Raw genomic sequence first — 19,242 nt, 5'->3', positions numbered from 1 at the left:
TGCGGTTGCGTGTCGACGGTTTATACCAATACAAATTGTGCTGTGTACAGGCGAAGGCAAAGATGCGGCCCTGTAAACGTTTGCTCACGCTTCTGCTGGCGGAAGAGCCTCCACTTGAGCTCTCGAGAGCTTAAGTGGAGGCTCTCGAGGGTGTTTGACCTACTCTTCCACGCCGGTTAGATGTCATGGAAGAAGAGGTCTGAGAACATACATTTTACCCCACCACACGCGACCAGCCGATCAACTAACCATAGTGTACCCCTTTATACTGCTGGGTGGACAGAGGCGGGGATATTTGAGAAACTTGGCCCATTTTTCGTACTGCCACGCCAAGGCCTCTGAATTAAAGTGCCCCAGTGTGCTGACCATCCCACCACGGCCGGATCCAAGTTTTGTGTGTATAGTATCGCACTTGCAAAACCTGCGTGTAGCGCTCTGTGACTTTGAAATTGTCTCTGGAGTTCTCCCTCCTCGTCATCCACGTGATTAAGCACGAATTAATATTGGGCAACCTTGCACGTTTTTGTAAGGCTCGTGTTACTTTTTTGCAGGTGGCTAATTTGGCCAATATCAAATGCCAACAATAGGCATGCTTGTGCCATGAATGTTGGCAGATCATTAATGCACTGTGGTTTGGTGGTAGATGGGGGAGCTGGCTTAAATGTCTCTTCTAAAGGACGGTATGCGCTGTGCAGGATAGTTCCACGATATCGCAAATTAAGAACATAAAAGAGTACTTGTGGAATTTCAATTTAAAGCTTTCGTGACTGCAGGGATTCATCTTCTTGGTTCTTTCGGTAAAGTCACGTAGAAGGGAAATAATAAAATAATAAAAAATACAACATAATAAAATAATTCTCACGACGTTTCGGCCACAACGCAAGCAGCCGTCCTCAGGTGAAGAACAGGTCTGTCGGTTAGATGTCATGGAAGGACAGACCTGTTCTTCACCTGAGGACGGCTGCTTGCGTTGTGGCCGAAACGTCGTGAGAATTATTTTATTATGTTTATTTTTATTATTTTATTATTTCCATTCTACGTGACTTTACCGAAAGAACAAAGCAGATGAATCCCTGCAGTCACGAAAGCTTTAAATCGCATCTTGAATACTCTATCTCGTCCTTTAATCTCTGTCAATTTTACAACTGATACGTTGCTGACCGAACACACCGGGCAGAGTTCTTGCGAGCGATCATCGATGGGCTTCCTTGGTATTTGAGGTGGCCCAAGGGGGCAGGTCGAGGCTGACCCAGACGCGTACGAACGAGGCCCATCTCAGACATGGTGATCTCAGTGACCCGCACTCGGCGCTGTGTCAGGCGCTGGGCCGCGTGGCCTGCCAATGTCTTGTGAGGACCGCTATCGCCCTGTGCCAGGGCCTGCGACCGGTCGATTTAATTTCGATGCACCTTATTCGTGTCGCCTATACCGTATACAATTTACACAATTCGTAAATCTAAAAATGTAATGTGACAAGTTGTGCATGTTCTTGGTTCTTTCGGTAAAGTCACGTAGAAGGGAAGTAATAAAATAATAAAAATAAAACATAATAAAACAATTCTCAAGACGCTGTCGCCTCGACAGACCTGGTTTTCACCTGAGGACGGCTGCTTGCGTTGTGGCCGAAACGTCGTGAGAATTGTATTTTATTATGTTTTATTTTTATTATTTTATTACTTCCCTTCTACGTGACTTTACCGAAAGAACCAAGAAGACGAATCCCTGCAGTCACGAAAGCTTTAAATCGAAATTTAAGTTGTGCATGGTAACCAAAAGCCAGAATACAGTAATTGTATGTCGAATGACTTTGGAGACCCTGCTTTTTTTCATAGTGAATATCAGGTATATATAAAAACGACATCTATGATCTGAGTAAATAATGTAAGCAAACGGATTTCTACGAATGAAATCCGTGAGCAACGTAACCTACAGCTCTTTGGATTAGTTATCCATGTTGTTACTCCCCTCACCCCAATATCACAAGACATGCAATCTAGTCCTCAGTAATGTTGTGCCCTTCGTACAAGTATAGTCATGTGGTTCGGTTTATATGTGCCTGGGTTTTGATCAAGTCGGTATGTAAAGCCCTAAATACCGTGCTCACCTCCAATTGGAATTCGACACGTGTCAAAGACATCATTTTCATAACGTATTTCCAATCTGATCTCGTTTTTTCTGCTCTGGCTCTTGCCTTCTCCCATATTTTGATAACCTTATGCGACAAGGCCACTGTTGATGTAATGCGCGCTTGTATGTAACGCACGCGGTTGTGTGTTTTTCTTCACGCATATAGCGCATATGTTGATTTGATGCAGCTGGGAACACTTTGATTTGGGTTGGAAGGCCTTGGTATGCACTTCTGGGACCATTGAATTTTATATAATTTTCTTTCGGACACATCAGCACATGTTGTATATAGTGTTTATACATACTGTAAGTAGACACGTACTTCAAGTACCGTATGGCCGTTAACAAAATGTAACATTTAATAGTTTGTAATAGTTTACAGTTCACCATGCTGGTCAATGCTGGTTGGTGAAGGGATCCTAGGACCAGTTTGATGTTAATCACGGCCGAGAAGAAAACCTCAGTGGCCAGGTTTACAGCGCAATGCATTAACCACTGCATTGCACAATGTCACATACTGTTGATTAGCATGCACGCAGTGAGTTGAATAGAACATATGAACGTTGTTTTCATTCATCCACGCGTATTCACTGAAAGCACACAACTTATTTTCACCATTTTAAATTAGCATTCAACAATTTATAATCAGCATGACCAGATTTGTGACGCTTGCCCTTTTTTTTACCAAAACAATTGTTGCGTAACAATACATATTTGTTCAATCCTGAAGCAACTTTATCAGGGGAAAACAAAATCTGTTTTCTTGTAAAAAAACTAATAAAAAATTCTTGAAAATAAGCAACACATGAGTGCAAACTCCATCTCGTCATCGAATGAAAAGTGAGCAAACATTTAGGATTCCGTTTTTAACGTAAGTCAAATTTGGGAGTTCAGATGAAGATGATCTAGTGAAGTAGGAAGTGCTGGTCCCAAGGGGAATGCGGCTCTCGCTAAATTCTTGTGAAAATACATCAGCACACTGCTACAAGCAGAGCACAACTGTCAAGTTTTAAAACAGGCTGCTGTGAAAATAAATAAATAAGAATCTCATTCAAATAACTTGACACAACTAATCGATGTCACTAGATTTCTCGCTGGCTAGCCTAGGCACGTGTTTAAACTTGGTTTTGCTGAAATGTAGTACATTTAACGGTGTGCACCTGCAATCATTTCTTCCCCACCCCCCCCCGCTGGCTCCACCGTATTTGACAGTAAAACATTCCATGTTTTAAGTATCCCAGCATGCCCCTGTGTGAATTAGTGAACAAACACCCTGAGGAATGTAGCGGCAAACATGTGCGTTAATAGTGTGTACAAATCCCAGCATGCATTCTGATTGGTGCCTGGGCTGGCAGTGTTCAGAGAAATTATCTGAACAGCAGCAGTGTGGAGAAAAAAACCGCGATTTTCCATTTGACTTTGCTTAAATCCCATTTGACAGAATGTTTAAATGAAAGGAGTACCTGGGTCTGCTTGCAGCTTCTTACAGATATTTCCACGTGATAACCTAAGAGCAATGAAGCAAAGCTAAATAGTACTCTCCTGCGCTTATACTACTGAAGACTGCAGGAGAGTGGTGCTTGTCGACAAATGCTCACTCAATGCAGTACAGGCTCAGGCCAATAACGTATTTTTCTTGGCCTTCAGCCACCTGGTGGTGCAATAAAGAATGTATTATTTCATGCCGCTTTAATTTTGGGTAAACGTGAGGATAGGGCCTTCGCTTAGGGTTCAGAATCCCTTTAACGTTTCTGTTTGGGCAGCTGAGAAACCTTCGGCCCAGAAGACACTCATTTATGGCAATTACTAAGATTGGCACCACACCGTTAAGCGCGCAGCGTAGCCGTCTCACCGGCGCGTGCTGTTTTCGAGAAAACACAGCGGCAGGGATGGCAGTGACCCGTTAGTGATATGTCTCTCTCCGACGAGCGGGTTATGTCATTTCTGCTGAGATGATGTAGAACGTAGGGCAGGTGTTATCTTAAACTCCCTCCTGGCACAGCCAGAGTTTTTGTTTCGCAGCTGGGGCAAATTTTCAACGCAGAAGCATTCATGGAGATAAATGGGATTACGTTTTTTATTTTTACAAACGCTTCTACGTAAGTACCCACCGAGTTCTGTATGTAAATAATCGTTTTGTTTATGTCACTAATAGGTCAACTAGATCATTATTGCATCTGTCACTTGGGGGACTTTCACCAATCAGCCAATTATTTATATTTAGCCAGGAAAGCCACGCTAATTATTCAAGACTTGAGTTACCGGAGAAAACCACACATACATCGGGGTGACTCTCAGCACTGCAATCTTCTGGGCCCCAAAACTGCTCCATGCCTATAACACCTGGGAAGTCCTGGTCGTCACCCATCCAAGTACTAACCAGGCTCGGTTCTACTTAGATTCAGAGATATCACAAGATGAGGCACACCTTGGACGAGTTGGTCCAAGGCAAAGACATACGTCCATGATATACTTTTGGTAAAGTGCGCTTGCAGTATTGAGGCGCATTGCATTGCTTCAGAATATTTCGTTGGGAATGCAGCAAAAGTGTAGGCAGTGACATTGACTTATTTAGTCCACCCCTTTTCTCCACAAATTACAGTATACTCCATTGTGCCATTGGTGTTATATTCGCAAATAAAGTATCATCTATTGAAAACTCCGCAGCTAACCATGCATCACCCTGTGTCAGAAAAAGACCCCGGGAGAGGACACCATAGAACTACTTATACAATCGCATAATGTTCATGAAATGAAGCCAAACAGCTTATTAGGCCCTTGCCGCTGAAATAAATAAAATCGATCTACTTCCGACATTACTTCAATTGGCCTCTTCATCCAGAATATGGGCTTATTTTATATGTAATTCAGAGAGTGTTTGTAGCACGGATATTGAGCCAAAATGTTTAAGGCACAGGGCTGAAATAAGCCAAATGGAGTGAAAAACTTAATAGAAATTGAAGGGTAATTTTGGTGACTGGACAGATAACATCAACTTGGTACACCTGAATTGAAACCAAGGCTGTCATCAGCACTATCTCAGCAGCACTCTGACCAACACAGCCACCGAAATTATAAAAGTAATTAAACGAATACTGAGAATGAACTACAGCAGTTACTTGAGACCAAAGCTGATGCGGTAAATGCACCAGAATGAGAGCCATACCCATTTCTATCGAGGGCTAGAGGTGGTGACCAGAAGCTGTGTTACTGGTAGGAACCACCTGGTTCCACCAGCCCACAGGGGAATATTGTGTTCGTCCGTCCGTCGTGCATCCAAAAATGGGAGGGGTGGGGCTGGGTGGAGAGGGGAGGGTGGGGAGGGGCTGGGTGGGGGGGGTGGGGCTGGGTGGGGGGTGGGAGGGGTGGGGCTGGGTGGGTGGGTAGGGGCTGGTCACCCCGTGGTGCCCTTATAAAACTCAACGTTTAACCTACTCACGCCGGCTTGTACCCGCCCTCACAGTCGGGCATATTTGCGGAATACACCACGCCGCCGTTGACCCTGGCTATTGACCGAGCAACCCAACGTTCCTACCAGCTCCCTCCGCAGGAATGTGTTTATGCATTCCCCAAATAGCACCTATTCCCCAATTTGTCAGCATAACTCAGGACAGGACCTTAGTATCTTCATGCCTTCGTTAAAGTATAAAGCAGTGGCACAAAGCGTATTACTCTCTCAAGCAATTCGCCGGAGTTTGATTCTCGGCCATAGCTCACATCAATGGTGCGAGATATCGAACTGGTCATGGGTACCCCTTTCATCAATCTGCACTGACCAGGGTAGTGAAGTATAATTCACTTCAGAGGAGCTAAACTACTTGGCTTAACGGAAGAAGAAAAGTATGTACTGGGCATCTCTGAGAAATAACTTTACAGCTCATCTGATTCCTCCAATATAACAAATATTCTCATTCTAAAATATATTTTAAGTGTCTATCATGAGACTCAAAGCAATTTATAGTTGTAGGCGAATCTTACCATTTAAACCTCCAGACCATAATTTTTGGGATACAAATATTTGTTCCAAATGTCAGCTTTCATTGCCTTTTTAGACCATCGTTATAATTTACATCAGTCACTCAGTCACGATTATATATATTAGATATTAGAATTATTTAATACAAACCTCACACATGTGTACATGCACCAATAAGCACACAGAGGCATCATTTCCAGGCTGTTTGCATGAATGCACCAATGTTGCGCAAGGCAAGGAAACGGGGCGCTTAAAATAGCACCGGTGGAAATACTGACCCCGTTCCAAGTAAATGAGTTAAGCATGTATCACCAGCGCTTTCAGATCAGTTTGGAAATCTGACTAAACTTTGAGATTAAATGTGTTCCAATGTTTAACATACTAAAATATGGATGATGATGATGATGATGTGAAGCCAACACCCCCCTTAGAACGTACTTTGTTTGCCAAATCACCATGGAGTGAATGTATCAAAACCCACATCGCATTTCGCTTTTTGTCCTTGATTTGGTCTTACCAGCTCTGGGGGATTAAACAAGGGGTTCAGATGGCGTAAAAAAACACTGTTCTCTTGTGTAAAATTAACACTTGTAGCGTAACTAGCTAAACATTAATAGACAGCTGAAGACAGATGTGTCCGGAAGAGCACTCGACTGACACATGGGTTTTTGGCCAGCGCCTCTGACTTGTGCTAGCAACCCACTGCACGCTTCTGCATACGCTATATATTGGACTTATTATTAGTACTACAACATTGTAAAAGAAAATCCATGGATGATGTGTTATCGTCGAGGATTATAGGTAAACATTTTTAGAAACTCTGTTGATGAGATTTAGAAGTCGTAACTAGTTTGGTATTTGCCCGTTTAAACAAATGCTGCTGACAACCATTTGGTCAGAAGGTCTGTTGGCTGATAGACTGAAAAGCTAATTTATTTTAATGCATAGGCATACTTGCGTCGGTTTAATGGTTAAATGTATTAGCAAATCACGGTCAATTTATCAAATCATTAAACTAACAAAGCAAAGCTGAAGGCCATCTCACTGCTCAAGTTCACTGTGTGTCAACGTACTCATCAGCTCGCCTGATGTCACCTCATGCCTGAGCATTGTGGCAATGTGGGACCCTTCAAATAAATTACATAAGCTAAGAAATTAGTTTATTAACCACAGCTAAAAGACGATTTAATTGACTTCAGAATGTTATGGTCCGCGATGAATGCTGTGCATTATCGATATTTTTTTATTTTGGTCTGTGATGAACATGGTTAATGGAGTTCACACATTTTTGGCTGATGATCCTCATATCTAGATCTGGGCCCCAGAGAGCTGGCCTTGAGCCCAGGTAACCACGATTCACCACTTGTAGCTGTTGGGGGTCCATTGTTGAGCGGACATCTTCACAATATGAAAATAATGTAATGATTGCCAACTTGAAAAAAAAAGCTAAGAATTCAACAGCGCCGCAGTGTTTGAATGCGCCCACGCAGGAACTGGGATGTAACATAGGGGTGTTTTCATATTCAATAAATCCTATCAATGTTTTGCTCTCATATGTCTCCGCAGTGTTTCATCGCAGCCGTACAGAGGACATAATAAATAATATTCATTTCCAACCTTTTGTAAACCCACCGCTGGATGAACGCCTCCCCACACGCCGTGTTGGTTATGGGGGCTGTTGTCAGGGCAGTAGCGCGTTCGTCGCTTGTCGTTAAGGTTCATGATTCGAATGTAGCAGCTACACCGATTCAAAAAAATATCACAAAACCCACCATCTGCCTCACAGCAGACGTTAAAGATCATCCGATGTCAAGAGTAAGCCATTGTGTTCCGACAAAGAGGGTTTTTAAATTTGGCAAATTCCAAAATTAGACCGGAAATTTACTCAATTGGGATTATACACAGCAGCCATCATCGCCCCCTACTGGCAGACCAATGCCTCAGGTTACATTTGCAAATGAGACTACTCCTGGTCTCTTGAGTTTTGACCTGTTTAAACTAAATAAACTTGACTCTTGAACCGTGCTTCAATAGTCAGTTCAGGATGACAAAGAGGGGACTGATAATTTGTGAAAGTTTCACCCATTGCCTATTTTAGCCATGGTCGGGAATCAAACTTGGGGTCTCCACCGGGTTTATATCGCATTCCGCTAACCACTGTGCGACTGCTCTGCCGTCCCACAAGAGGAAGTGCTGTTGGTTATTCCATGCTGACACCCCCAAATGAATGTAGCTCAAAGGCCTAATGTAATGTGACATGTATTAGCTCCTTGCTGTGCTAGGATGTGATTTAAAACTCTTCCACTCGGTAATATGAAGCAGTGCTAACTTTTCCCTTCTGAAATCAATTCAAGCGTACTGAATCATTGCTAAATGTTTATTTTAATATTACACACTGTACTCAAAATAAATTCAGCACGTTATATAACTAGACACTCAAGTTTCTTAAATCCCTCCGCCTTTGTCTACCCTGGGGGTCGGCTACCAAAACAATAAGAATAAGTATTCTTAGGTTTTTTCGGTAAAGTCACGTAGGTAAAACATCAAAATTAATGAAAATAACATAAAAACAAAAATCACGACGTTTCGGAGGCAACACAAGTCTCCGTCATCAGGTGGGACCGTCACAGCCAGATTAGCTGCATCAAGTGAGGCAATGATTCAAGATGTAATCCCTTGTAAGCAAGTTGCTTGTAAGCAAGTTGCTTGTAAGCAAGTTGCTTATAAGGGATTACATCTTGAATCATTGCCTCACTTGATGCAGCTAATCTGGCTGTGACGGTCCCACTTGATGACGGAGACTTGTGTTGCCTCCGAAACGTCGTGATTTTTTATTATATTTTATTTTCATTAATTTTGATGTTTTACCTACGTGACTTTACCGAAAAAACCTAAGAATATGATGCCTTGCAGTCACGAAAGCTTCAAATCTAGAATAAGAAGAAGCCATTTTTTTCGAATGCGGTGTAAAAAAAGATTTCAAGATCCGCAATGCGTATGAATACGAAACGGTGGTCCTAAATAATTAACTTCACGAAACAGTCCTTGAAGAGCCGAATGCAGCTCCAGAGCCGCAGGTTGCCAAGCCCTGGTCCACCCAGCGGTTTAAATTCCTATCGAAGAGTGATTCGATCGGGTGCGGTAGGGTAGAGTGTGGTTAATCCAACTTCTTCAAAGATGTCTGTTGCAGGAGCGAGCAATTGCAGGGCTGCACCCTTAGCTGTTTTACCTTTGAATAACTAGATACACAAACTGTTGAAACATTATAAGGATATATACCAATGTATGCCTATGACTAAATATTGACCAAATATTTTTTATTGGACTCGAACCTTTCCAATCTTGAAATCGAAGTAAGAGACAGAGCCTGCTTGTTTCATGGATAATGGGTCACTGTCTTAGAATGATAGGTATTGACTTGGGCCGTGAGTTGGTCAGGATATGGCAGTACACTGATGGAATGAATCCATCTGTGTGCATAGTTTTGAGCATTATCCCCTTCCGTGTATGGGTTGTCTCCAAGTAATATTGCTTCCTCTCAAATGGCAAACTCTGCTGAAATGGAAATGGACAAAACATCTCAATATATACAAGGCACTCCTGAAGAGAAAGAGTCATTAGAAGAGCCATTAGAATCATTGAGGCTTTTCTTGATATAGGTATTTTTTTATATTTACTATTTCATTTTAAGTACGTACACTAAAAAAAATAACTATGGTTATTTTACCAGGTAAGTCCCATTGAACTATAGAGCACTTTTTTTCAGAAACGACCTGGCCACAAATGATAGCTCAACGAAGTGGCTTATCACGTGGAAATGTTTCGCAGCCAAATACTCAAAACGCAAGTTTCTAAATGTGGAGGAAAAAATCCGGAGAAAATCCACGCGACCACCGGGAGAACACATTTACACTCCAATTATACAGGCGTCAGGATCGGGATCGAACCCACGAACTCCTGTATACTGGGCGAGGTAGTTAACAACCCGTCACCGTGACACCCCACGTACCTATGGCATTAACACACCTGTTTGATGCCTGTTCTGGCCGAGGTGAATGCCGTTGTGACGTGGCAAGACAATGACAATACGTTCTTTTCCATAAGACGGCGCATTTCTGTTTAACCTCACAACCCAAATAAACAGTGATTAAGGCAGGAGTTGCGGTGATCGCGTGGAGAAGCTTGGGTTTAGCGGTCAATGAGTCATCCCCATCCAGTTGCGATGTCTGCCTCATCAGGGCTTTTCTGACGCCTCCCACGGGCGTCTGATAAAACGCCCGAGGTTGTTCTCCCTTACAAGTGCTTTTCCATGCGGTCAGAGCAAAAGACAATTTAAATTACACAAACAGACTGTACTGCGAATTAAATAAAAATGTAAGCGCACATTGGGCACGGCTGTTCCTTGCCAGGGGCAAGACGGGCAGCAGAGGCTATAATGGTCCCTCTGTCTCCGTGTCTGTCTGATTAGCAGGCAACGTGGCTCTGTGCCACACGGGAGGTGCGCTAAATTTCCAGTCTTCGGCGTGCACTCTGCGCACGCGTGCGTTGCAAGACCCTCGGCGCTCTCTCGTGCGCGATGACACCACAACCACGTGACTTTTTTCTTTTGTGTTGTATGTGGTGCTTTCAGCATCACAGCACGTGGATTTGTAACGATATGTAACGTTTGTTTTCTTTTCGTTTGCTGGTGACTGTTTTTCATATTGGAATCGCCTCCGGTGCTTTTGCTGCTGGCGGCAATAAAAGTTGTTTAAAAGTCAAAGTCTCTCTTTTGCTTGTCAGTGGAAAATAAACGTGCACTGGTGGAGCGGCAGGAATTGTCCAGAAAACACACCGTTTCAAATGGACACTTTACACCCTGCGCTCTGCGCGTACGCAGTGACTCGCGCTGCGCTTGAACTCCGGGAGAAATCAACCATCAGGTGTTTCTGTCAGGAAACATCCTGGGCCAGTAGAAGAAGAAAACATACTTCGTCTTGTCCTTCACGTGCGTTTGTCATGGGTGTAATACACTCAGACAAATGCACATCAAACCATCATATATGTACAGCCCTTTTGTCAATCCACTGCTGGATGGTGCCCCCGCCCAACCCTCCGCTGTGTGGGTCATGTGGGTTAATTTATCATATTCCGCCATGTCTGTCTGTTGAACTTCTTTCGCACCGTACGTGGCCAACCGTGCAGGTGGAAGGACAACAAGCTAAGCACCATCCTGGTTTAGCGCGTGTTGGTGAAGGCGGGGAGCGTAGCACAGTGCAACAATGTAATGCTGCTAAGCTGCCCGCTTCTGCTGACAATCCTAGTTCCGCAGTAGCGAGCAGCCTGCAACATCTGCTTAATGCGTTGCAGTGTCTCATCACACGAGTGGCAGGGTGGCCCAGTGGGTTGCAATTGCGCGTCACGGAAACGTGGACCTGGGTTCCGATACATCTCGCGGGCACCTTACCGCGTGGAGTTCGTCAAGTAAAATGTCAAATGCGTAGGCTTATTTTGGTGTTGTTGGATCCATCGCGGACCCATGTCTTGTAGTCAGCTTAACACTGGCAGGAAACGTACGTTCACATACATGTGTTATATATTTTTTAAAAAAGGATAACAAAAAATTAAGATGAGTAGCATGGCCTGGCCTGGCCTATGACCAAATCACTCGGAACGTGGCTGTTCTTGTCATATCTCGGAATATGCGCAGGTTTGAACCCGGAGAGGACTTGGATAATATAAATAAAATTAAGACATGAATTACCTATTTACCCGGGAGAGCCACAGTGAGTCTGAAAAATATTTCTTCAGGAGAGTCCTGCATTGGGATGTTTGGCCAAAACCAGTGGCAATGCATGTATTTCACCATGGGAGGGAAACGGATAATCCTAGAGGAAACCCGTGAAGAGCAGGAGTAGAACGTACAATGATGTGATGACGGCGCTTTGGGTGGCAGATTTGAATGCAATCCGTGCACTTGCGCGTCAAGACATGGAACCTATTCGTACGGAACAAACTCCCGGGTATCATCCATTAAGAAAGGATTGTAATTCGACAGCAGTTCGAGTGAGGTCGACAAAATGATATACGCACACAGGCACACCTTGAAAGCTTGATAGTGTTAATATGTTGCCGTACGAATCTCATCGCATTAACGATAATAATAGATCAACTTACACTATGAGACCGCCTTTACCAGTGGCAAAATATAGTAGTAGGTTTTTACCCTTTCAACTGGTAAAAACCTATTACTATATTTTGCCACTGGAATAGGTGGTCTCATAGTGTAAATGCTTACCCCGAGCTCTCAATACTCTGATGGTGCATTGTCTTTGAGTTGTACGCCTTTTGGCGTCATCTGGTCCAACACCAATGGAGACTAGGCTCTAAGAAAAGCTGTCTCGGGTGTGGACCAATCAACTTCAAGGACAGTGCATATCATTATCATCATCAGAGTTGTTTCTTTAAGTTTGCATTTTGACTGCTTGTGTTGTGGTTATTGCAAACATGATGCCTTGTATAAAGGTGTCAGTTTTTGTACCAGTTGAAAGGGTAAAAACCTACTACAATAGATCAACTTTCAATGCGCTGCACCGTGTTCGCTCGCTCGCGAAGAGAGAGAACCGTCTCAGAGTCGCGAGGAATCACAGACAAGCGGGAAAGGCAGGAACCAGGCGGTGAGCCAGTATCAAATTCCCCGCCTTACCAGCCACCCCACCCCACCCCAAAGTGGTCTGCGGTGTTCTAGATATTGAGGTGTCATCGGCCAAGTAATGAGTGTTTACATGTAGAAGGAAACCGGGGCACCCGAAGAAAGCTCACGCGTGCGAGGGGACAACACTCTATCCCATACAGATGGAACAGGCAGAGTCCACATTTGCTGTATCAATTCTAGATTTGAAGCTTTCGTGACTGCAAGGATTCATACTCTTAGTTCTTTCGGTAAAGTCACTAAGGTCAAAAAATGAAATTAAAATTAATAAAAATATAACAATAAAAATCACGACGTTTCGGAGGCAACACAAGCTTCCGTCTTCAGGTGACAGTTTCACCTGAAGACGGAAGCTTGTGTTGCCTCCGAAACGTCGTGATTTTTATTGCTGTATCACTTTCTCTTGGCAAGCCAGGGTATAACATCTCGACGCCCACAGGAACAACAATTGTGTGATCCACTAACACTGGTCAACACACTTTTTCTGGCATAAGGCATTCCAACGGGTTTTAGGTAATTTTGGGGTGCTGATTCCAAATCTGGCATCAGTTTTTGTCTATCACATCAGCTTTTTGAGAAATCAAATATTGCATTTTCAATAAAAACTGCAGAAGAAACATATTTAATAAATGTCGATATCTACATAAAATTATATTATAAACACACTATCCTACATTTTAACACTAAAGCAGTCACTGACTCGCAACAACTTGCAATCACAAGTGAGTTAATTTCGGGTAAAATCAATGAAAGTGGGGTGATAGAGCAAATCTGAGATCAGATTTGGAATCAGCACCCTGAAATTAGTCTTAAACAGCTGCAAAAGTCCAGGCCAGAAAAAAATGTTTTTTTTTGTTGACCAGTGTAATCCTCGCCTCCACAGTGCTGGATTAGAGGCATGCACCACCGCCGCCAGGCTAAACCGTCGTTCTAAATCTCAACGTTCATCACAAAATCATTGATATGTAAGCTCACGATACGTGCATCGAACTACGCATGTGAGAATCAATGTTAGTGTCATTTATGTGCGGCGTATGTTCTGATATCACACGAACCCTACAGCTACTTGAGGCCGCTATATGTACCACATTGTAATGAAACATTGGTTTTTGAACAGCGTAAATGATCTTTACACCTCGAATAACGTGTGCAAGACATCCTCCTTCAGAGGAGGGAGGTAACCTGCAAGAGGCAAAACTTGTCCTACAGTACTCCTGCATTCTTTCGTTTATTTTTCCAACTTGAGGAATACAAAAACAAAAACACGAAACGTCGAGATACATTTGTTCCACAAACGTATCTGTGGATGTGGCAGCACAGACCAACGGTGCATCCGTCTACATTTTGTAGAAAACCCGAAAACGTTGACAGCACAGTAGCTAAACCGTGAGCACGGGATGCACGGTTAACAAAAAAAAACCAACCCCGGTTTGAAAGAGTTGCAGACACCGCAACCCTGAGTAATGCTGGCAACTGCGCGGTGTGTATTATTTTGGCCAGACGGATGAAAAGAAAAAAAAAATTTCAACAAAAAAAAGAGAGAAAAACAACACACGTTGTCTAGACTCCGTAACCGAGCGGTGAGGACCTCCCGAGAGGCTTGGCTGAAGGAATTTTTCCACCGCACACCACCACACCGCGGGCCCTGCCTGTACCACCACCGCGCTCTGCTCTGGCGCTGAAGGCCCGCGTGAGCTCAGAATGCCGGGCAGGCGGGGGGCGGGTGAAGACATGCGAGGAAGCAGATGTAGGGCGACTCGCGAATGGCAAGCGGAATGTTTCTCGTGCGCGATGCCCTCCGTGGCGTTTTCCTCACATTACCGTGCCTTCTGAAGGGATTCACCAGACGCGGGTGTAATCCGTTGTCGTGTTCCCTACGTCCATGTAATAACTAAACCAGGCTTCCTGCAATGTTCATTTTTTGTTGTGATCGCATTTACACATTTTCAACCTCAAAATCAATAAACGCTATTGAATGATAATAGGTTTTCCCCTTTTTCCTGGCAACAAAACAGGTTTTAAGATGGTAAAACACCAAACCCGAAACCTTTTGCAAGGAATCATGTCTGCATTAACCACAATGCGTGTGGTCAAAATGCAAACAAAAAATATACTCTGATAGTGTATGCATTGTCCTTGAAACGGATTGGTCCACACCAGAGACAGCTTTCTTTTGAGCCTCGTCTCAAACGGTGTTAGGCCAGATGACGCCAAAAGGCGTGTATTGCACACATTGTGAATGCGGTAATTAAAACAATTACATTAAACTAAAAACAATATATTGATTTGAAGCTTTTGTGACTGTAGGAATCGATACTCTTTGGTTCTTTCGGTAAAGTCACGTAGGTATAAAAAAAATATAGATCACGACGTTTCGATCGGACGAGGCATTAATGCATTAATGCCTCGTTCACAGCAGTCTGATTCTCTCACCTGAAGATGGTCGCTTGTTGTTGCGATCGAAACGTCGTGATCTATTATTTTTTCTACCTACGCGACTTTACCGAAAGAACCAAAGAGTATAAAACAATATATAAAAGTGTACACGATATCATTAAAAAGTAACCACATTAATTTAAAACGTGTGCGCAGAAAGAAGTTAAACATGTTGAATCCTGAAAAAAACAATATTTTAAAGCAGGTTCATCCGCAACAGCACTATTAGCAGCAGCTATGGTCTATCTACTGCTGGATGAAGACCTCCCCACACCGTTGCCATCCCTCACCATACTGCAATGCCACAATGATTCAATGAGCCTGATATTGGGATCTAATTCTCTCCAATCGCATGGTGCTCGCCAAGAGAGAGAGAGAGAGCTCCACAGTCTTGACAAAGTGTTCAAAATGTCTCCGACGTGAGCTCACGGGGAGAAGCAAGTTGAGCCAGGTGAGTGCAGACGCATGGAGGTGAATGTCAACGGGCACCCCCCTACGGATAGTTATTGACCATGAAATAAGCCGGCAGTGCCGAGATAGTGATTTAGAATGTGGGCAGCAATCTCTAATTAAAAACCAAGTTGCATGGATTCAGCCCAGTAACAAATAGCTGCAAACAAAGACAGAGATAAATAAGTGCACGTGGAGACTTGCAACCACCATGCGAAATTGATTCAGCACTGGGGTGTACAGAGGTGAGACGTGAAAAATGATAAACTAATGAGAAAGGGTGGAACCACTCAACTCGCTGTGTCTGGGGAATCGAATGGCGAGATTTCTTTGAAGAAGGAGGCGGCGGAGAACTGGACGGAAAGATGAATCCACAAAAAGTAAATGACCCGAAAAGTAGGCAGAGGCCCTTCAAAAACGCTTGTCCTCACGGATGATACAGACGCGCCAAATAGCCAGTTGGCTTGACATTCACATGAGCGCCGGTGACATACATGGAGTAACTCCAAATGGTTTGAACTGCAGGCTTAACAATGAAAGTGTGTAGAATTGTGGCGAAGAAGGGAAGGAAAGACTGGTTTTAGGTGAAAAATCTGCCAAGTTGAATAGCACGTGGTCCCAATTATTTCAGTGCAGCTGGTTTCCACTGCGTACATTAGGTGAGTGAAGTTGCTATTTGTGGGCCTCTTCCTGCAAACATTGAAACAAATCCACATCATGCCAAGTACTCAGTCCGTATTCCTCTCTACGTGTATGCCACTTTACCACTGAACAAGCACATCACGTGCTTCATGCACACGATAATAATATTCAACCTCTTGCCAATCGATTGATGATTGCCGTGGCTGAGAATCGAGCACGGGTTTGCCGGGTTCACAGCGCAGTGGATGAATTACTGCCATAACTGCTCCTCCCGTTTATTCATATGCAGTCTGCAATATCTGTTCAGTATACATTATGTAGCCATAACTGGAGGAGGGTCTTCACTGGTCAATGCCAATGCGTTCGTTGTCTCATCGTTAAAATCTAATATTACACCTGTATAAGCAATCAAATTATTGCTCCCCCTCCAATTTACTCCCTGTCACGAGGTTTAAAACGTTGAACCAACTTCATACCCCACCATCGTCTCTGAACACCCAGTGGGGAAATTCCAGTCCATCGTTCGGTAGACTGATCTCGTTGGGGTTAATGGTGGGTATCACATTATTTTCCCATTCCATCTCCTCCTACAATGAAACTCGGTAATTCGCCTTTGCCTTGAGTGGCATGTGTAGGGCTGAACCTGTGAGATGGAGAGAAGAGAGAGAGAGAGCGTGCGAGAGAGTTCCACACAGCAAACAAAGACAAAAACAGGAATACGTCTTAAGCCTGATTTTTAAATCCTTTATATTAAGTTCGCTTGCTTGCTTGCGTGCTTGCTTGCTTGCGTGCTTGCTTGCTTGCGTGCTTGCTTGCTTGCGTGCTTGCTTGCTTGCGTGCTTGCTTGCTTGCTTGCGTGCTTGCTTGCTTGCGTGCTTGCTTGCTTGCGTGCTTGCTTGCGTGCGTGCTTGCTTGCTTGCGTGCTTGCTTGCTTGCGTGCTTGCTTGCTTGCGTGCTTGCTTGCTTGCTTGCGTGCTTGCTTGCTTGCGTGCTTGCTTGCGTGCCTGCTTGCTTGCGTGCTTGCTTGCTTGCGTGCTTGCTTGCTTGCGTGCTTGCTTGCGTGCTTGCTTGCTTGCTTGCGTGCTTGCTTGCTTGCGTGCTTGCTTGCTTGCTTGCGTGCTTGCTTGCTTGCGTGCTTGCTTACGACCGTGCAAATCTTTCGGTCGTTTTTTTAACCCACTTCCCGTGATCCAATCGAGCTGACATTTTCCACACAGACTCGTTGTGTGTGACAATTAATTTTCGTGAAATTTTTTTTCCAAAATTTTACACTGTTTAGGGAAAACAAATTAAATATTTAATTACCAATTGCTTAATACTGGCAGACAATCATCTGACCCATAGATTGCAGCCATCTCAAGCCAGAGGACGAGAGGACTCTAGCCGCCACGCATATAAAGGATTTAGAGTGAAAAACTTTGTTTTTACGGGTTTACTTGTTTCCCAGTTTTCGGTAAAAGCCTGGAGATGTGCTCTAGCGATGTTTCAAGAGAACAGGATTTCCCTATGCACCCTGCATGGGCACGCGGAAAACCTCATGCAAAGGATGTGGCCTCGTGTGCAACGTTCCACGCGATCGCACCACAAGGAAGCATCTGTTCAGAAATTACTCTACGGACCAACGCTGTTCTCGAGCCACACGTGCACGATCGTTCTCTTTGAATCGCACGATCGTTCTCTTTGAATCGCACGATGCGGATGGAATAGCAGTGGGGTGAATTAAATGCAAAGCGTATTTAATGCTCTGCGTAATGGGCATGAAAAGGAACCACCGAGAGTGTGAAATTGGCCATGATTGAGAGGCTAATGTTGTCTTGTTTAACGTTAATTTCAAAAATGAAAATAACGCAAAGCCTCGCGGGAATGTATAAAACGTCGAGTCGCCGCTAAAGCAGTTTGTTCATAACGTAAGCGGGTGATAACGTTAGAATTTCGCGACAGTAATAAAATATTAATGCGCGTGATCACAAACGGTTTTCTTTAAAATTGTATTAATGGCGGTTGCATTGTAGTATCTTTTTTTTTGGGTTTTTACAAACAAGACAAGCAATGTTATGGCACGTTTATGTGCAACGCGCATTAAAATCCCTCCATCTGCAATTGATATTAAATGGAGGTTCGCCCCCCCCCCTCCCTTGACAAAACTTACAAGGTGAGCCTTGAATGGATCTTATGTTTATCAGGATGTGTTTTGTCAGTTGGAGAATAACTCAAGTGGAGCTTAAGTATATTTGTTAAAACTATTTCACCGTACCTGAATGGTTTCACTATTTTACGTTTCATGTACAAATCCCTCAGCTCAGTCGAGAAAAAAATCGCGAATTTGCAGGTTTGTGAATTTTCTTTTCCTTAAACTGATTTAGGTATGAATAAAAAAAAATGTAATTCCCAAGGCCTCAACACAAAGTAATTGTGCAATTATGCAGTATTTAAAACATTTGCTAAAATAAATAAATAAAGGGTTGTCGTATGAATGTTTACAATCATAATAAATAAATTATTTTTATTTTATATAAAATGTATTGGAGCTTTGAGACGTTCAGACACTATTCCATCTGCAAGCGTTAATACACCACATATTTCTTGGAGCGCTTTTCCATGCTGGAGATGAGGTTATAAAGTTGCTGTGAATATGAACCTGCTCGCTGTTAAATTATAACTTTTCTATTAGATACACGTGTTGGCCGCGGGGGGCGGGGGGAGGTCTCTTCACTGTGCACTTGTAAAAGTCTTGGACATCATGAGAAGGCCCTTGTAATTTGTATTCATTTCAAATGTCTGGGACCATATAGGGGCAACAACAACCGCTCACAATTACGGGCGCTGTGCAATTTATGACCTTGCACCTGTGCACATCGCGGTGTTCTTCATGGGGCACGTGCAGGTGTGCATTGCTAATTGTGACACAAGCCGACACTTT

The sequence above is a fragment of the Lampetra fluviatilis genome, chromosome 20, assembly GCF_964198595.1.
Source record: "Lampetra fluviatilis chromosome 20, kcLamFluv1.1, whole genome shotgun sequence".
NCBI lineage: Eukaryota > Metazoa > Chordata > Hyperoartia > Petromyzontiformes > Petromyzontidae > Lampetra > Lampetra fluviatilis.
This window is presented reverse-complemented; position numbering follows the sequence as displayed.